The sequence below is a fragment of the Protopterus annectens genome, chromosome 6.part1, assembly GCF_019279795.1.
Source record: "Protopterus annectens isolate FY-2018-M chromosome 6.part1, PAN1.0, whole genome shotgun sequence".
Taxonomy (NCBI): Eukaryota; Metazoa; Chordata; order Ceratodontiformes; family Protopteridae; genus Protopterus; species Protopterus annectens.
The window spans coordinates 429,475,569-429,497,027 of record NC_056738.1 but is presented as its reverse complement, the minus strand read 5'-3'; the positions used below and the strand labels follow the sequence as shown (position 1 = coordinate 429,497,027).

Here is a 21,459-nt window from a genome sequence, read left to right as displayed (position 1 = left end):
ACCCCCCAACAGGGGCAACAATATCTTAGACCTAGTCATTACCAACATGAGTGACAGGTGTTCCACACCTGAAGTCACTCCTCATTGGTCAGATCCCGACCATAAGCTAATCACCCTAGATAGCCACATCCTGCCCCCACTCACCATTAAGGAAACCATGGTAAAAAATTTCTCCAACGTCAACTTCATGCTTCTTAAGACAGAAGTGGCGAACTTCATGACACCCATGCATATGGACAATACAGTTACGACTGCTGAATCCTATACAAATGCACTCTATAAGCACTTACACAAGTGCATGGATCGTGCTATCCAAATAGATCCAAGACGCTATCCTCCAAAAAAAAGGAAGCCAATCTGGTGGTCCCCTGCCATAAACACTCTACAACAGAAGGAAGAAACTGTTGCAAAAGAGAGTAAAATCCCATGAGTGGAGGAGCTCCCTGGTCAGCCTTAGTAAGAAGCTGAGATCCCTTATAAGATCCTCCAAAGCTAGCTACGAAAACAAAATCACCACTGATTCCAAGGGCAACCACATGTCAAGAATCTCAATGGCAACACCCAGATCTGCTCTGAGTTACAGCACAATGGCACGAAAATTACAGAATCAACTGATATTGACAACATCCTGGCAGATAGATTCAGTGCTAACTTTACCCCACCCCCACCCCCTAAGGGGCCTTTATCTATACAGGAAGAATGCAGGGTCCCTGTAATCACATCTATGCAGGTAAAAGCTGCACTCTCTAAAACCCAATCACAGCATCCATGGGACCGGACAACATCCCAGGCTGTGTTTTACACGAACTTCAGAACGAACTGGCTCCCCACCTAAGCACCATGTTCAATCATAGTCTCAAGTCAGGCTTTGGTGCCCACTGAATGGCGCACAGCAACATTATCCCACTCCACAAAGGGGGAGCCACCACTGATCCTAGGAACTATCGCCCTATTAGCCTGACTAGCCTGGTCTGCAAGGCCATGGAACATATCATCATGGAACTCATAAACAAAGACATTGGTAACCTCCAAACTCTGGACCCCACCAAGTTCGGGTTTGTGAAAGGCAGATCATGCCTTCTGAACCTGATCGACTTCTTTGAGGCAGTCACCAAAGCCGTAGACGAGGGTAAGGTGGTTCACACAGCCTATCTTGACCTCACCAAGGCTTTCGACACCGTCCCGCATTCTGGAATTATAGCTAAACTCACTAAACTAGGTATAAATCCCTACATCACAAGATGGGTTGCTAACTGGCTCACTGACGGAACCCATACTGTAAAAGTTGCAGACTCCAAATCTGACTTTAAACCAGTGACAAGTGGAGTACCACAGGATTCAGTCCTGGGACCTCTCCTGTTTGGTATCTACTTCTCTGAAGTACAGACTAACACAGAAGGCCTCTAGATAACGAAGTTCGCAGATTATTGCAAACTAGGAGCCATAGTAGAGTCCCCAAATGATGTGGACATCCTACAGAAGGGCTTCATTGAGACAGATGCCTGGTGTCAGAGGCATGGCCTCAAGCTCAGTGCCAAAAAGTGCATTGTCATCCCCTTTGGTAAAAACTCTGTACCCATGAACTACCACATAAATGGCAGTCTGCTTAACGCCAAATGTGTGATGAGACCTTGGGTCCCAGGTGGACAGTATTCTCTCCTTTGATAATCACATCGCCACAGTAGTCAGGAAATCCTTCTATGTGGCACACCTCATCGCAAAAGGGTTCTCATCCAGGAAAAAATGTCATTGTTCCCCTCTGCTCGGCACTCATTAGACCCATCATAGAGTACAGTGCCCCTTTTGGAATGTACCTCACAAGACATCTGCAGCAGTGGAAAGGCCACAGAAGTACCTCACAAAGAGGATTACTGGCCTCAAACAGATGCCCTACACTGACCGTCTCAAAAAATTCCAGCTTTACTCTAGCATATCACCTATTCCGTGGAGATCTCTGCCTAACATATAAAGCTATGTTAAACCCAGAGCTGTTGGACATGCTACACCTAAAGAAATCCCAATCCCTCCGAGCTACACACTCTAGTGACCTAAACCTTGTCACTGCAATAAACAGGACATGCTGGAGGGATAGATTCCTGTCCCAGAAACTTCTATACTCTGGAACAAGCTACCCATCTACGTTAAGCAAAGTTCCTCAAACAAAAATCTTGATGAGTGGATGGGAAATAGGAAATACACCTCGGGGATCACTTCTGTGTCTCTGCTCGACAGGGGCACAGGAAATGAACTTTCTTGTGTGGCATAAGCCAGGGAATCTTGTTAGCTAGGCTTACTTAGGCCCTTGGGCCGATAGCCTAGTACCTACCTATGAACCTATGAACTCCAAGTCTTATGGTAGTTCAGGGACTTTAGACCTGTAATCCTTTTTATTAGGAACCTTTGGGGTCTTTCTAATTGTTTGATATATTTAGTCAAGTACATTCCGAAGAAGACTCTGTACTTTCGGTTTTGTTGTTTTGCTCATTGCTGTGAATAAGGGAATACTGCAGCTTTAGTCATTGATGATATTCCATTGACAGTTAGCTGTGCTAAGTAAAAGGGTTTCTTAAAAACTGTTGTCACATCATGGTCAAAGGAGAGGTGGTTATTAACCCAGGTTCCTAGGTCTCTGACAACATTTTTGATTTGTAGTGGTGTGCTATTTATCTAGTATAAGGGAATGGGTTTTCTACCAAAAGTGATGGTACTGCACTTTTTAACATGTAGTTTTGAGTCCATTTTTAGAACACACACAGTTTACTAGGGTGAGTTCATTATGGAGTGGGTTAAGTGTTGGAGGGTAGCTTAACCCCAGTTTGCAGTTAGAAAACTTTTGTTAGCCAGAGGTCTTGGCTCTCTGCTTGGAGATTTGGGAAGTAAATACAGGAACAAAATTGGCAAGTTGAATAAAGCAGTTTTATCCAAAAAATAAATAAGACCACACACCATGTAGAAAGTGTGCAGTAGTTATATTATGAAATGTCACAAACAAGTTTTCACATGCAGCTTTTTCAGGTGAATTAAAAATGTAACGAAAAGCACAGGGTTGCAAGGAAGTCACTGATGCACAAACACGGCTCCACAAAAAGAATTTATCACCACTTATTGGAAGTGATGATAAATTATTTATGTGGAGCCATGTCTGTGCATCAGTGACTTCCTTGCAACCCTGTGATTTTGGTTACTAGTTGCTTTGGAGGGTTGTTTTCCCCTGCTTTGTTCTGATTCTTGAATTAAAAATGTACTTAATGTCCTTCAAGGATGCATCTGCAGTCATAACATATGGGTTGTCCTGCCTCAGGCAGCCCTTCGGTCGGCCGGATTCCAAAGTCTGGGTCTGGCCTCGGCTGATGTCGCACTTTCCCCGACGTCAGAGCTTCTGGGGTATAAAGGCATCAGCCGACACCATTTTCCTCAGTCTTTCTTGCCGCGCGGTGCCCGAAGCAGAAGCTGTTCGCAAGTGCCGGTCGGTCAGATCCAGAGATTTCAGCTACCGAAGACTTCGAAAAAAGCTAAGTACCCCATTGGGGACTCTTTCTTGCCTCAGCCGATGTCAGACAAAGTAAATAATTGTTTATCTTGTGGGAAACAAATACCTCATAAGGATTTCCATTCTTACTGCCTTCCTTGCTTAGGCCCAGACCACGATGTATCAGCTTGTTTAGCCTGTGCCTCCTTCAACCGACGGACTCTTAGGCGTCGGTCGGACTTTGCAGAGGAATTTTTTGGAACCGCTTTTGCTTATAAAATGCCGTCGGAGACTCTGACTACGCATATGGTCAAAAAACGCAAGGAAAAGGACCGACACTCGCGGCCCGCGGTTTCGGCTGAAACCACGGCTAGGCCTACCGCGAGTGTCTCTGTTTCGGCTGAAACTGAGTCCATGGTTATTGCTACTACTGAAACCATACCTCCGACCACCGAGGCCAGAGAGGCCCCGGCTGAGTCGGCTTCAGAACTCCCTACCGAAGCTAGTGCTCAGGAATTGTCCGACACCATACCTTTGGACATTTCTACTCCTGCACGTGGGGCAGCTAGGCCCCCAGCTTCTATGTCTATTAAGGCCTTCTCCAGGGCAAAAGCTGCAAAGCTTACAAAAACTTTGCCTGCCAAATCTACTTCCCAGAGGCCTTCCTCCAGTTCTCAGATCCTCAGTCTTGCTGAGGATCTCATTTCCTTAATTAGGGGGTCCCAACCTCACCCAGACAGGGCCTCCCAACTTCCTCCGGACAAAAGGCCCAGGACTGATCCCTCTGAACCTCTCTCCTCAGATTACTCCACAGATGGATCTGATTTGTCAGACCATATGGAATGGGCCTACTCGCCTTATGAGGATTCAGATGCAGAAGATTCTATTCCTGCGGCCTCCCCACCAGAAGAATTTTCCTTTGGGGAGACTTTACACTCCATGAGGGAACACTTTCAATGGCAGGGTCAGGATTTCTCTGATTCAAGAAAAAGATTAAGGACCTTTTTACATTTGCCCCAGCATAGGCCCTTAGCCATACCTCCTGTTCTGACAGTAATTGATGATGTGTACAATGATGTCAGTACTGCACCTGATTCTCTTCCCCCGGCCCCTGACAAACCTGACAGATATTACAGGGTCCCGGATTCTCACTTCCACCTGTATAAAGCCCATGCTGCAGACCCAGAAACTATTTCTCAGGGCCCTAAAGGGGTTGCAGCTGCTACTGCCAAGAATCCCCTACCCTCTGAGAGTCTAGAGCATTAGAGAGATGGGGAAAAAAGGTTTATACATCTGCTACTCTTTCTGCCAGGGCATTAAATTGTCAATTCCATATGATACAGTACCAAGAATTTTTGTTAGATCAGCTGAATAAGAAGCTTTCTTCTCCTGAACCTTTAGACTGTAAATCCCTTCAGGATTTGGTACACAACTCTCAGCAGGTCAGTAATCATTTCTTAAAATGTGGCTATGATGCACTGGAGGCTTCATTTAGATCAGCTATGACTGGGGCAGCAATTCGTAGGCATGCCTGGCTGAAGGAGCAATCTTTGCCAGACCATGTCAAGGCTAAACTCCTCGATGCTCCAATGGAGAAACAAAGTTTATTTGGCTCCCCTGCACAGGAGATTCTAAAGAAAGTGGAAGAAAAAGCAAAATCTGTGCAAACAGTAAAGGAATTTCTGCAGGTCCAACCTCCGAGGTTCAGCAGAAACTGGCCTACAAAGAATTGGTCCTTTCCAGACACCTCCAGAGCACAGAGGGGCAGGAACAGACGCCCTAGAGGCAGAGGTCAATCAGGAGGTGCCTACAGGGGCCGTCAATGGCAGCCTGCCAACCAGAGGGGTAGTGCCACAGCTACAACTACAACCACTGCCACAGGACAGACCCAATGACTTGACTCTGATTCCACCTACCAGGGATCAACTGGAAGCTCCCTTGGGCGGAAAGCTGGTTTTATTCTCCAAAAACTGGCATTGCATTACAAAGGATACATGGACATTGCAAACAATAGACAAAGGATACAGGTTTTACTTCCACACTTTGCCAAAAAGGGGCGGAATGCCAAACCTTCCACCAAACCAGAAGGCAGAGGCTTCAAGACAAATCAGCAAACTACTTCAGATGAAAGCTATAGAATGGGTTCCATCTACAGAACAAGGCCAAGGATTTTACTCCAGATTATTCCTGGCACCAAGAAAAGAAAACCAATGGAGGCCTATTCTTGACCTGTCCGTGCTCAACACTTACCTCATTGTGCCAAAATTCAAAATGCTGACCCTACAGCAACTTCTTCCCATGCTGGGCAAGGAGTCTTGGCTGGTGACTCTAGATCTCAAGGAGGCATACCTGCACGTCCCTATCCGACCAGATTGCAGAAGACACCTCAGATTTCTTGCAGGATCAGAGCATTATCAATTCTCAGCATTGCCCTTTGGCTTATCCACTGCGCCCAGAGTATTCACGAAATGCCTGGCATCAGTAATTGCACATTGCAGACTTCAGGGAATTCAAATTTATCCATACCTGGACGACTGCCTAATACAAGCGGACAACAAGAAAAAATTGTTAAAGGACTTGGCCTATGTCATACTCCTGCTACAGGCCTTGGGATACACAGTCAACATCCAAAAGTCAAGACTAGTGCCATCCCAAAGGATAACCTTTTTGGGCGCGGATCTGGACACAATCACACAGATGGCTTTTCTCACAGAAGAAAAACAAAAACAACTTTCAGATTATTTCATGATTTTAACAAGACAAACTCAGTTTACTGCAAGGAAAGTCCTGCAGGCCCTGGGTTACATGGCATCCTGCATAATCTTAATTCCACATGCCAGGCTGCATATGAGAAAATTGCAATGGTACCTAAGGAATGTATGGTCTCAACACAGTCACAGCCTAGAAACCATGATACCAATCATTCCATGCCTTCAAAAGGAATTCCTGTGGTGGGCTCAGGCCTGCCAGTCCAACAGATGGTTGCCTTTCAACAAACCAAAAACAAGGCAGACCATTACCACGGACGCCTCAGACCAAGGATGGGGAGCACACATGGAGGACAAATGCATCCAAGGCCTATGGCCTCAAGGGCAGCTAAGCATGCACATAAACCAAAAGGAAATGCTGGCAGTGAGGCATGCAATCGAGGAATTCAAACCATTCCTCCAGCAAGGACATCTGTTAATAAGGACAGACAACACCACCGTCATGTGGTACATAAACAAACAGGGAGGCACACATTCCTACCCTCTATGCCGGATGGCAATGAATCTGTGGAACCTATGCCTGAATCTCAATATCCAGCTGCAGGCCAAATTCGTACCAGGAAAAGAAAATTCACTAGCAGATAGTTTAAGCAGAACTACCACGGATGCACATGAATGGATGCTGCATCCAGACATTTTCAAACTCATAACAAAGAAATGGGGAATGCCACAGATAGATCTATTCGCCTCTCCACTCAACCACCAACTGAAAAGATTCTGCTCAAGGACATACCACCCACAAGCCTGGAGGGTGGACTCTCTCTCTTTCAGCTGGAATGCCCTAACAGTATATGCCTTTCCACCTCTCCCATTGATGTACAAGGTTCTACTGAAGATCAGGGAGGAACAGCCAAAGGTGATACTAATAGCTCCGGACTGGCCAAGGCAACACTGGTATCCGCTACTGAGAAGCATGTCTCAGGTGAACTCATGGCCTCTTCCCCTATGGCCTCTTCTTCTAACGCAGAACAATTTCAAGACCCTGCATCCAAACTTGAAAGCATTGCAACTAACTGCCTGGAAAATTCCTTAAAACCAAACCAAACTGTTTTATCTCAGAGGGTGAAGGACATTATCCTGGAGGCTCGCAGACCTTCCACAAGGAAGACATACTCGGCTAAATGGAAGAGATTCCTCATTTGGAGCACATCAAAGGGCACAGATGTCTCCGTGGCAAACCTAGCACACATCCTAGAGTACTTAGCAGAATTGTTCCACAATGGCCTGTCTTACTCCTCCATTAAGATTCATGCTTCAGCAATTTCAGCAGAATACAATATGGATCCACCTATCTTCTCTCACCCTCTGCTCAGACAATTTTTGAGAGGGATCAAAAATGTTAAACCTCCAAGGAGACCCCCGATACCTGCATGGGATCTCAATTTTGTGCTGGAAAAATTAACACTACCTCCTTTTGAACCAGCAGCATCAGCAGACCTACAGTTCCTATCTTGGAAAACTGCTTTTCTTCTGGCAATCACTTCAGCAAGAAGAGTATCCGAGTTACAGGCATTAATGGCAGTGCAGCCTTTTCTTATTTTCCACCAGGATAGAGTGTCACTGAGAACCAATCCTACTTTCATGCCAAAGGTGGTATCCAGGGTATCCTTGAACCAAGCTATTCATTTGCCTACTTTCTTCCCTAACCCACAGAACAAGGGAGAGAAACTTTTGCACACCTTGGACATACACAGACAGCTACGCTACTATCTGGACAGACCTAAAACCAACAGAAAAACTGACCAACATTTTGTACCATATGCATCTGGGGTGCAAGGAAGAGCAATTTCTAAAACGGACAATTTCAAAATGGATAGGAAATTGCATTCGTTTTTGCTACTCCTTTCATGGAAAGACAGCTCCTGAAAATATCAGGCCTCATTCCACAAGGGCCACAGCCACCACTACAGCTTTCCTATGAGGGGTGGCTACCAAGGACATTTTAGAAGCTGCTACTTGGAGCTCCGTGCATACATTTGCCAAGCATTACAATCTACCTTCATACTCCAGATCCCGAGCAGGGTTTGCAACTGCAGTTCTGCAGGGGATTTTAACTACACCATCCTTCTCTTAGTACCTCCTCCCCCAGTTTGGCTATGGTATTCTACCCATATGTTATGACTGCAGATGCATCCTTGAAGGACATAGTACAGTTTTGTACCTACCATAAATGTAGATGTCCGATAGGTATGCATCTGCAGTCAGGATTACCCACCCTCCTTCCCCTCTGTGGTTTTCCTAGGGTGCTTACCCCTCTTTCAGCTAACTGGGGGAATCTATTATGGTGTGTTTGTTTGTTTGTTTGTTTGTTTGTATGTATGTATATATATATATATATATATATATATATACATATCTGTATATAATTTGCAACTGTTTGGAACTTTTCAGCATTATCCAAATTTAGCCTTCCTAGAGGGCACCTGGCATCTGGGGCAAGAAACACTGAGGAAAATGGCGTCGGCTGATGCCTTTATACCCCAGAAGCTCTGACGTCGGGTAAAGTGCGACATCAGCCGAGGCCAGACCCAGACTTTGGAATCCGGCCGACCGAAGGGCTGCCTGAGGCAGGACAACCCATATGTTATGACTGCAGATGCATACCTATCGGACATCTACATTTATGGTAGGTACAAAACTGTACTTTCTACTTCTTTGTATGACCTTTTCTCATCACGTAATTAAACAAAAAAAAAATTCTTAAAAAGACAGTACTCTGAAAAATCCGTACCTACTTTATGACATAGATGCTTTTGCTGCTTTTGCTGAAGTATTGGCTTAAGAGAAACCATTTCATTTAATCCTGGTAGGAATGTGGCATTAAAGGAAATAATCCAATTTCTTTCCTTTACTTCAGTATAATTTCCCAACTCTCCACCTCTTGGGTTGTTTATAACTTTCTCCAATATTAAAAAAAATGAAAGTGAGGCCCTGGTGATTCGTGCATAAGACGTTTTGCTAGTGCAATTTTTACTTTACCTTCTGTATCTATGTTCATAAATTTTTTAAACTTCTATTAGTTTTTCATATATTAAATGCACCACATAAAACACACTCAGATTAACGGGCAAGATTTTTTTTTACAATCATCATAATGTTTGAAAGTGATAATGTCTTCAGTTGTTTGATGTCTTACAGATTGACTAGAATTTATAAAATACATGTTTAAAACTGTAAAGTATCATCTTTCATTCCATTGTTCTCTTGGACTTTTCTTCAGTCTACATTTACTGTTTCTTTCCTTAGTATATGATTGTCCATTGCTTCTTACACTTTCATCCTTAGCTCCCTTCTTGGTCAACATGCATAAACCTTCCTCTGACTGGTATGTATGTAGGACTACACTTGTTTTTGCAAATAAGCTTTGTTGTAGCATTCTTTTCTGTTAACATATTTGACATTGAAACTTTGAGTGTACTTTGTGGCTTGTTAATGTTCATAATTTTCCCCTGAAATTATTTGATTAAATTCATTATGTTGTACGTTGCTCATCTTAAACAGGGTTAACTTCATATCCCAGTAAAATCTTTTTCCATTATTTCTCTGGAGCTTATCTCTCTAGGTCTCCCACAGGGTAGGCCTCAAATTGGTGCTATATCTTTAATCAACAATTTATAAATGATGAGATGTGGTTGCCTTCTTGCTGTTAATTAGTTCATTGAATTTTAGACTTCAGTATTTTAGTAGGTTGTTGACATTTATCAAAGGAAACATCTGCTTAAAGTAATGTCATCTCCTTTTCTTGCAACATTTTCCACGAACCTGTATGTAATGCTGCTGATTTCTTCCTTAGGTCACACGTGTACCATGGAGAAACAAATTTTTACAAGTTCAATGCAAAAAAGATTTTAGTTACATCAAGAAAAGAACAGTGTTCTTCAGAGGTGAGAATATTTTTGTGAGTTAAATTCTAAGGAGCAGTCCTTTACAGGAATTTGTTTTGCAAGTAGAAGAAAGTAAATAACTGCATGCAAATTGATGATGTGCTGGTGTAGACTATTGATAGTAAAAGCCATTGACTGTATTTTTCTCACACATCCAGTACAGCAAGGTGGCTTGGTGTTAAGGTCTGTATGTTGACAGGTCCAGGGTGAATTCCTGACCTGTGGTTACCGTGTGTGTGTGTGTGTGTGTGTGTGTGTGTGTGTGTGTTTGTACACACACACACACACACACTTTTCTAGTTTCTGGATATTTGAGAAGTTCTTCGTGTTTCACTGTTGCAGTCATTATATTTGGGTAATCTGCTGGCAGGTTGTCCTCAGTCGGCCTGATTAACAAAGTCTTGGGTCCTGCATCGGTTGCTGTCCCTTCCATGACGTCAGGTCGTCAAGGGTATAAAACATGCAGTCGACGCCATTACATCAGTCTTTCTTGCCGCGCGGTGCCCGAAGCAGAAGCAGTTCGCAAGTGGCAGTCGGCCGATTCCTGAAATTTTTGTTTTCGAGTTTCAGAACCGAAGTCTTCAACTAAAAAGCTAAGTACCCTGTTGGGGAAAATTTTTTTCTTGCTCCTTACCGATGTCAGTAAAAGTTAATAATTGTATTACTTGTGGGAAGCAAATATCTCATAAGGATTTTCACTTGTACTGTATTCCTTGCCTAGGCCCTGACCATGACATACCTTGCTATCGGTTCTGTGCTTTATTTAATTGGCGCACTATCCGTCATCGGTACACTTTTGCTTCTAAATATTTTGGATCACTGTTTTAATTATCCAGAAATGACATCTGTTAGCAATCCGACTACCGGAATACCTAAAAAAACACAAAGAAAAAGAGTTGAGGTCCAAAACTGCCGACGCTTCTCCTAAGCCAGTCGCCAGTTCGCCGGTACTCAGTGAGGTGCTTTCGCAGCCCCTGATACCCACTACTTCTAATTCGCAGGCCTCTACTGAGACCCATTCAGAGTCCGGTATGCCACGAGATGCTTCAATTAGGGAACCCGCGGATGTCTCTACCTTGGATGGGTCCGGACCCGCTGTGCAGGCACCGGCTTCTGAGGGTGTATTCAGGCCTACAGATTTGTACATTAAACCAACGCCATCTTCAATATTAAGGCCAAAATCTCTATCTATGTCTAAAAAAACCGACCCCTAGGCCACATGTGCAGGCCCCTATGCCTAAAAAACAAATGATCAAAATGGCTTAAGATTTAATTACTCTAACCAGGGGTAGCCAACCTCCACCTTCAAAGAGGCTTAGGGCTGAACCTGACTATGAATTTTCTGAACAGGATTCTATTTCTTCTGACTCTTCTTCTTCATTCGGCTGCTCCCGTTAGGGGTCGCCACAACAGATCAACTGTTTCCATTTCTTCCTGTCCTCTGCATCTTGCTCTGTCACACCAACCACCTGCATGTCCTCTCTCACCATATCCATAAACCTTATCTTAAGCCACCCTCTTTTCCTGTTACCTGGCAGCTTCATCCTTAGCATATTTTTCCCAATATACTCTGCATCCCTCCTCAGCACATGTCCAAACCAACATAATCTTCCCTCTCTGGCTTTGTCTCCAAACCTTCCAACTTGGGCTGAGCCTCTAATATACTTATTCCTAATCCTGTACATCCTCGTCACACCCAGTGCAGATCTTAACATCTTCAACTGTGCCATGTCAAGCTCTGACTCCTGCCTTTTTGTCAGTGCCACTGTCTCCAGCCCATATAATATAGCTGGTCTCGCTACCCTCTTGTAGACCTTTCCTTTCACTCACTGATACTAGTCTGTCACAAATCACTCCTGACACTCTTCTCCACCCACTCCATCCTGCCTGTACTCTCTTCTTCACATCTCTTCCACACACACCATTACTCTGAACTGTTGATCCCAAGTACTTAAACTCATCAACCTTCGCCATCTCCACTCCCTGCATCCTTACCATTCCTCTATCCTCCCTCTCATTCACACACATATATTCTGTCTTAGTCCTGCTGACCTTCATTCCTCTTCTCTCTAGAGCATATCTCCACCTCTCCAGGGTCTCCTCCACCTGTTCCCTACTCTCACTACAGATCACAATGTCATCTGCAAACATCATAGTCCATGGGGACTCCTGTCTGATAACGTCTGTAAATTTGTCCATCACCATTGCAAATAAGAAAGGGCTCAGAGCTGATCCTTGATGTAATCCCACCTCCACCTTAAACGCATCCGTCACTCCCAACGCAGACCTCACCGCTGTCACACTACCCTTCTACATATCCTGTACCACTCTTACATACTTCTCTGACACTCCCTACTTCCTCATACAATACCACAACTCCTCTCTAGGCACCCTGTCATATGCCTTCTCTAAATCCACAAAGACACAATGCAACTCCTTCTGACCTGCTCTGTACTTCTCCATCAACACTCTCAGAGCAAACATCGCATCTGTAGTGTTCTTTCCTGGCATCAAACCATACTGCTGATCACTAATCATCACCTCCCTTCTTAACCTAGCTTCCACTACTCTTTCCCATAACTTCATGCTGTGACTTATCAGTTTAATCCCTCTGTAGTTTACTACAGCTCTGCACATCACTCTTATTCTTAAGAATCGGTACCAAAACACTTTTTCTCCGTTCCTCAGGCATCCTCTCACTTTCCAAGATTTCATTAAACAATCTAGTTAAAAACTCCACTGCCATTTCACCTAAGCACTTCCATGCTTCCACAGGTATGTCATCTGGACCAACAGCCTTTCCTTTCTTCATACTCATCATAGCTATCCTTACTTCCTCCTTGCTAATCCATTGCACTTCATGATTCACTGTCCGCACAACATCCAACCTTCTCTCCCTCTCATTCTCTTCATTCATCAACCCCTCAAAGTGCTCTTTCCATCTTCTCAACTCATTCTCCTCGCTTGAGTACATTTCCCTCATTATCCTTTACCACCCTTACCTGCTGCACATCTTTACTAGCTCGGTCCCTCTGTCTAGCCAGTCTGTACAGGTCCTTTTCTCCCTCCTTAGTGTCCAACCTTTTATACAACTCTTCATACGCCTTATTCTTCTTTTTTTTTCAAAACAGGTTTATTGTTATGCGCCTTATTCTTCTGACTCTTCTAATGAACAGGATTTGTCTATACCTACTTATGAGGACTCTGATGCAGAGGATTCCATTCCTTCTGCTTCTCCCCCTGAGGATTTTTCTTTTGGGGAAACTTTGCATACCTTAAGGGAACATTTCCACTGGGAAGGTCAGGATTTCTCTGAATCCATAAAGAGGCTTAGGGATTTTCTTCTTCTTCCTCAGCATAGGCCTTTGGCTATACCTCCTGTACTAGACATTGTTGTTGTGTTTTCAGAATCTAGTATGGCTCCTGATTCTCTGTCTCCGGCTTCTTGTAAGCCAGACAGATACTACAGGGTTCCTGACTCCCACAAATTCCTTTTCAAAAATCCTGTTGCGGATCCTGAAACCATTTCTCAAGGCCCCAAGGGCATTAAGGCTTCTACTGCTAAAAATCCTACCCCTTCTGATAGAGATTCCAGGATGCTGGATAGATGGGGTAAGAAGGTTTATACTTCTGCAACTTTGGCAATCAGGGCTTTAAACTGTCAACTCCATATGCTAAAATATCAGAAGCATATCATGGGACTGCTTAAACAGAAAATGATGATGATTTCTGACTGTGTGGAAAGTAAAGATTTACAGGATTTATTGCATTCAGCTGAACAAGTTGGAAAACCTACTTTGCAATGTGGTTTTGATTCTTTGGAGGCCTCTTGCAGGGCTGCTGTTACTGGGTCTGTGCTTAGAAAGCATGCTTGGCTTAAGGAGCAATCTCTGCCTGATCATGTTAAAGCAAAATTGTTGGATGCTCCTTTGCAGCAGGACCGTCTGTTTGGCAATAAGGCTGAAGAAGTTCTAAAAAAGATGGAAGATGAGGCTAAATCTATGCAAACATTGAATCTTGCAGCTTGGCTAATCATTTAAATTCTCCCTTAGCATCCCTGAGAAAACCTGTGATGGATGTCATTTTGGAGGCGAGAAGACCTAGTACCAGAAAATCGTATGCTGACAAATGGAAAAGATTCTGTGCCTGGAATCAATCTCATGGAATGACCACAGCAGTGCCCAATTTACCTCAGATTTTGCAATACCTAACTGAGATGCTTCACAAGGGCCTATCTTTTTCTTCCATAAAAATCCATGCCTCAGCTATTTCAGCTCATTACAACACAGAACCCCCCCCTCTTCTCTCATCCTTTGTTAAAGCAGTATCTCAGAGGGGCCAAAAACTTAAGGCCACCCAGGAAAGCTCCAACCCCTGCCTGGGACCTTAACTTTGTATTGGAAAAACTCACTCTACCTCCTTTTGTGCCAGCTGCTACTGTAGACTTAAAATTCCTTTCCTGGAAAACGGCCTTCTTTTTAGCAATCACTTCGGCTAAAAGGATTTCTGAATTGCAGGCCCTTATGGCAGTGGAGCCTTTCATCATCTTTCATGCGGACAGCGTGTCACTCAGGACCAACCCATCCTTCATGCCCAAGGTGGGATCCAGTGTGGCTCTTAATCAATCCAATCATTTGCCAACTTTCTTTCCCAATCTACAAACAAAGGGGAGCGGATTCTGCATTTATTGGATGTACACAGACAACTTAGATTTTACTTGGACAGGACTAAATCTCGAAGAAAATCTGAACAATTGCTGGTAGCATTTGCTGCAGGGGCAGAGGGAAAGGCTATTTCAAAGCAAACCATTTCCAAATGGATAAGCCATTGCATTAATTTCTGCTATAAGCACCATGGAAAACCTATCCCCCAGGGGATCAGATCCCATCCCACCAGGGCTGCATCTACTTCTACAGCCTTTCTCAGAGGTGTTCCTACCAGGGATATTGTAGAAGCTGCTACCTGGAGTTCAGTTCATACTTTCACCCAGCACTATCTCTGGGGTAAGAAAAACTGATGTAATGGCGTCGGCTGCATGATGTTTTATACCCCTGACGACCTGACATCATGGAAGAAGGGACCGCAACCGACGCAGGACCCAAGACTTTGTTCAGGCCGACTGAGGGCAACCTGCCAGCAGATTACCCAAATGTAATGACTTCAACAGTGAATACACTCTTAACATCTACATTTATGGTAAGTGTACACAACTGTACTTTTCTTCTCACCACCTAAAAGCATATTGATTGATTGTCTAAACTAACTTGTCCATATGTATGCTGTATTTGCCCTTAACATTGATACTTACGTTGTGGCTGTAAAATGTCGATATGACTAAAAAAAAAAAAAAAAAATCTCCCCGATTGCAGTTTCAGTATGTTTAAGTACATTTTCTTGTTACCTTTGTATTTTTGCATGTTTACAACCTGCTGTCTGTTGTAATTTAAACCACTGTTGGCCCTTGAAATTTGAAAAGCTGTTACTTGACAACTTCTCTGACTTGCAGATGGACCCAAATTCAGCAAGAAGCTGTTGGGTGGGGGAAGATAAGGGGTGAGATCATTTCGTCTTTTCGGGGAAATTAGTATAAAGGGGAGAGGTTCCTAATTGAAGGAGCATCTCTTGGACTGTCAAAGGATTAGCTTTGGGTTGAGAAAAGAATGGGAATCGGCACTGATCAGAGGGAACTTTAATGTGTGCGAGCACGTGCCATGATAGCACCAGCTTCCTTACCTCTCAACTTAGTGCTGTGATTTTTGATCTTATATTTTGCCTTGCTCCTTCTGCATTTGCTGTTCTCTTATTTTCCTCTTAAATAATGACCTGCTCAAGGATATTCACATTTAGGGTATATACATCAGTAAATAATTGCAATAGTAATGTCTTTCGGCTTTTCCCAGTTGGGGGTTGCCACAGCGGAACTCCAGTCTGCTAATGATTGGCAGTGGATTTTTACGGAGCAGTGTTGCCAGCCTGACGCCCAACCTTCAAAAAAGGCACACCCATTCACGCTCGCACCTACCTGCATGTCTTTAACATCACTCGACCATGGGGAGTATGTGCAGACTCCACACAGAAGGCACTCCAGCCGAGAATCGAACGGGAGAACCTGTTCCTGTGAGGCGACAACACTAACCGCTGCACCACCATGGTAATCTATAAATAATTGCAATAAACCTATACAAAGATTTCTTATTAACTGTATGAAGTATCTTATCTAAAGATAATCTATTCCAAAAAAATGTATCGATTTTGGGCCCTTGGCTATGATGATTTGTAGGGCAGTGCTGCAGTTTTTAATGCTTAGAGGTTGAGAGGTGCACAAGCATCTGTTGAGGTGGAAGGATAAATAAGAATACTGAAGCTCAAGACAGGAACAAAATTTGCTATGTGCACAGAGGACTGGAAAAGCAAAATCTTCAGTAACTTGACTGAGTGAGACAGTGGTCTCTGCCCATTCAGGGAGTTAGACTTGCTATTATAGCAAAGGGGACTTGGAGATGTGGCAGCTATTCAAAGTGCTACTACCCCTGGAGCCCAAACTGCAAGATATAAAAGCTTACTTGCTGTCAGATCCTCCTGTATTGTTACATGTATGTTTGTTGTTTAGCATTATGAATTGCTCTTTGTGATTGAATTAGCTTACTTGGGCCACCTTTTTCATATGAAAGTTCATATTTGTATGTATATTTTTGTGTATCTGTATTTCTTTGTGTGTCTGTATTTGTTTTTCTTTATGTATGTGTGTAATATATATATGTGTGTGTGTGTGTGTGTGTGTGTGTGTGTGTGTGTGTGTGTATATATATATATATATATATATATATATGTGTGTGTGTGTGTGTGTGTATATATATATATATATATGTATATATATGTATGTATATATATATATATATATATATATATATATATATATATATATATATATATATATATATTTTTTATTTTACATTTGTTGACCGGGCTAGTATAACTGGATATATGTCCATTTTCAGTAGAGGCCTGGGAAGAAAAGCTCCAAAGACATGTTTCAAAAGTATAAGTACAAACAATACACAAACATCAGGTATTATAATAATAAAAACAATAGCAATTATCATAGTAAAAAAAAGTCTGACAGTGGTACAGTGCAGTAAAAGCCTGGAGGATTTTAAAAGGATGTAAACTGAAGTTAAGAGTTAAATAGTATGAGTAGAGTGTATGGAGACATAGTACAGGTTAGGTAGGAAATAGAGAAAAGGAAGTTGTATGAGTAATGAAGATAGAATGGATTTACTTAAGAAAAGGTATGTAAAGAGGATATAAATGTAGAAAAAGGTTGATAAGAAAAGTATAGTCAGATGGAAGATGTAACGGAGGATAGTAAGGACTAGATAGGTAAGTTGAGTTTGTATAGGACTAGTCAGGTTTGGCACAGGGGCATAGCCAGTATGATTTGAGGTAGAGTTTAAGTCTGTTTTTAAAAGAGAGATAAAGAGGTGAGTGATGATAGGTCACTAGGGAGAAGATTCAAAGATTTGCCAACAGTATTAGAGAAGAGAGAATCCCCAGCCCTGTTATGAGGTTTAGAGATGTATACAATAAGTTTGTGTGATGAGTGTAATGACTTCAGATTTTTATAGGGGGTAATGAGGTTTGTTAAATTTGGAGTGCTGGAAGGTTTATAGAGAATGTTGTGGGCAATGGTTAGTTGGTGAAATTTAATCAGGTGTTGAAGTTCTAACCATCCTATCTGGTTTAAGTTTATACGATGGTGGGTTCAAAATGGGTTGCCTGTAGCAAATCTAGCAATGTTATTATAGGACATTTCTAATTTGTTGAGATTATTCTTGGAGAGATTAGTAAAAATGGGTGAGGCATAAAGGAGAGTAGAGATCGTGAGTGTGGGCGATAGTAGTTTAAGCAGTAGGAGAAAGGAAGCGTTTTTTTGTTGACAGTCTTTATAGTATTGTTGATGTGGATGTCGAAGTTAAGGTCATTATCGATGGCGACCCTTAGTAGTTTGGTGAAGTCTGGAGATATTATTTTGCCATTGGTAGATGCCACAGAGAAATGTAGAGGAAAGGACTTTTGAGTTGGAGTGAAGAGGAGGAGTTTGGTTTGAGTTGGAGTGAAGAGGAGGAGTTTGGTTTTCTTTGGGTTCAAAAGAAGGCAACGCTGAGTGAACCATTGTTCAACTATGTTGAATATTTTTTGGGTGAGGGAGTGAAGGTCATGGGAGGATGTAGCTGAGCATAATAATGTGGAGTCGTCAGCATATTGTGTACAAGTGGCTTGTGGGATAGCTAGATGAAGGTTGTTAATAAATATAGAGAAAAGAAGAGGTCCTAGTATGGACCCCTGAGGGAAACCTAAGGAAACAGGTAGTTGAGTGGATAAGGAGTTATGCCAAAGTACTACTTGCTGTCGTTTGTCAAGGTAGGATTGGAACCATTTTATGGAAAGTGGGTCTAATGACAAAGATTTAAGTATGTTAATGAGAATCTGGTGGTTTACCATGTCAAATGCTTTAGACAGGTCGATAAATAGAGCAGAAGAAAGATTATTCAGGTTTCGGTTCCTGTTAATGTAGTCAGTGAAGGAAAGTAGGGCAGTGGTCGTACTGTGTTGAATGTCTGAAACCATGTTGACAGTTAGAATGTAGATTGTTTTCTATTAAGTGGTGGAGTAGTTGTTTATGGATACGTTTCCATAATTGTAGCTAAAGGCGAAAGTAGGGCAATGGGGCGATAGTTTGATAGCTCAGTGGAATGTCCACCTTTATGTAGGGGTATAATATGGGAGACTTTCCATAAGATGGGGATGTAACCTTCAGTAATAGTTCTGTTGATCAGTATGGAAATAGGATAGGCAACAGCCTTGGATGATAGCTGTAGATATTCAGAAGGCAGTAAGTCTGCAGAAGGGGAGCATGGTTTCAGTTTATTCAGTAGGGTTTGGATAAATGTGGTTGGGACAGGTTTGAAATGAAAAGTGAGAGGTGGGGTAGAGGAGTATGAAGGTAATGTGAAGGTATTGTGTGATAGTTGACTAGCTAGTGTTTGGATAGCATCTGTAAAGAAGGTATTGAAGGTATTAGCTGTATGGATGGGATTTTTCCTATCTGCATTTCGAGGGTTAGGTGTAGTGGCTTGACCTGGGTGGAGTAACTGTTTAATGCTAGCCCAGAATTTCTGTGGGTTGTTGTGGTTAGGTTGTTGATATTGTAAGTAGTAGTTTTGTTTATCAGAGCGTATGGCCTTCTTGTGTCATTTCTTAGCTGTTTAAAGGTTTGTTGGTCAGCAGGGTTTTCAGACTTTCTCCATTTGGCCCATTGTTTATTTCTGAGATGAATTTTGTGTTCAGTTTCATAAGAAAGCCATGGGGCAGACTTGGCCTTAATTCTAATAGATCTGGATGGAGCGTGGTGATTAAGAATGGCTAGGAAGGTAGAATTAAAGAAATGAACAGCTTCATCTAATGGAAGTTGTTTTAAAGGAACCCAATTGCATGATCTTAGTTCCATTTAGAACAGTTCAGGGTTAAATTTCTTTTTGGATCTAATTTGTTTGGTAGAGATTGGAGTAGGGGTGTTTGCTTTTAGTCTGATGTAGGTAAGTGAGTGGTCACTTAAATCATCGGGGAGGGTTCCAGACTCATAGTAGTGAGTGTGATTGTTTGTGAGAATCCAGTCTAATATACTTGCTTTCTTGTTAGATTTATTTATTCTGGTGGGGGAGGTAATGGTTTGAGAGAAACCATATAGGTTTATGTGGGTGGTAGGAAGAGTACTGTTATAGGAATTAGAGTCTAAATTTGTATCGCCTAGGATTATGGTTTCTTGAGGCAGGTGTTGGGATAGCCAGCAGAGGATATTTTCCAAGGTGGCTATGTTATTACCAGGGGGCAAATACATACAGATAATATAGATTGATTTAGCATTGTTAAGTTCAAGTTTTAGATATGAGAATTTCAGTATTGGAGTCTAGGGATATATTGCAATTGTAAGTTGTTAATTCCAGGCCAGATTTAAATAGAATAGCAACCCCACCACCTTTCGTAGCTACTCTGTCAACTCTTAGGATATTATATCCAGGTGTGATAATTTCATTATCTTTGATGGCAGGTTTTAGCCATGTTTCTGTTAGGCAAATAAAATCAAAGCGTGGAGTTGAGTCACTTTGTTGTTGATGCTACGTATATTTAGATGAGCTAGTAGGAGAGAGTTTGAAGGCTTGGTAAGGGGATAATTGCAAGATTGATTATGGTTGTGAAGGGAGATAGGGGTTGTTGTTGGGCCAGGGTTAGGATGAATATCACCGTCATTTACTGTGAGGAGTTGTACTAGATAGCTTGGGTTAGGGAATTTGCTGTGAAGAGGTAACACTCTTTTGAGATATAGTGTATTATATTTAATGTGAAGTGATCTATGATACTTGCATGTAGGTAGCTAGGTGAGCATGTTATGTTTGCATAGTCATGTAGGTGTGGTAAAGGTTGAGAGTTGGTTTGTTGGTTGGGGTAGTTAGTATGTGGATATATCGGGTGTTCATATGACGAGAGTAGATAGGCACTGGTTAGAAGTGGTAGTGGCAAAATAGTAAAATAGAGTAGAATTAGAAAGAGGGTTGGTTGGATTAGCCATTTATAAGGATTGGCTATTTGTTCTATATATGTGTAGATGTAAGTATGTCAGGTGGGAGTAAGTAAAGATAGGAGGGAGTGGAGATTACGGAGGGGAGTGGTTAGGGAGTGGAGATTATGGAGGGGAGTGGTTAGGTATAGGAGATGAGAAGAAGGCCAATAGGAAGTGGAGAGAGGGGTAATGGGAAGAGGAAGAGGTGTGGTTAGGTAGTATAAGAGTATGACCCTTGGGGGCGGGTGGGAATTGGGGGCAGGGAGGGAGAGCGGAGTGAGCCCGCAGGGCGAACGGAGCAGATAGACACTGAAACTGGAGCAGTTGTAGAGGAAAACAATCAGCAGGACTAAATATGTGAAGGTAAGCTTTCAAAGCCAGATGAGATAAAAGCCAGAGGGAGGTGTTCCTAGGAAAAGTAGTAGTAGACAATAAGTAGAACAAAGTGAGGTGGAAGAATAGGATAGCAAGCGCAGGTATAAAAGGAGAAATTGGGTAAGAAGTTAGGTAACCGAGAGGATGAGAAGGGAGTGAGGCTGGGTAAAGGGTGCCACCTAGTGGACAGGCCTAGAAAAGCAGGCAGATGTAGGAAGGAGTCAGATGGAGAAATCTGGGGAAAGGTGGGTGCTTAGTGCAAAAGGAGGGATTCTAAGGAGGGTGGGGAAGAGAGAGAGTGATTTATGTATAGAATGGGGGGAAGAGGCTGCTGGCTGCCTTAGC

The 21,459-nt window shown here is 42.7% G+C and overlaps 1 protein-coding gene across 1 annotated transcript in view; it reads left to right on the top strand.

Annotated features, from left to right (window-relative positions):
* Positions 1–21,459, top strand: part of INO80D (INO80 complex subunit D) — a 1,521,357-nt gene that overhangs the window by 68,296 nt on the left and 1,431,602 nt on the right. Inside the window, exon 2 of the mRNA XM_044075859.1 lies at positions 10,031–10,121. The gene's annotated coding sequence lies outside the window, so the exon portion shown is untranslated. The remainder of the gene's footprint in view (positions 1–10,030; positions 10,122–21,459) is intronic.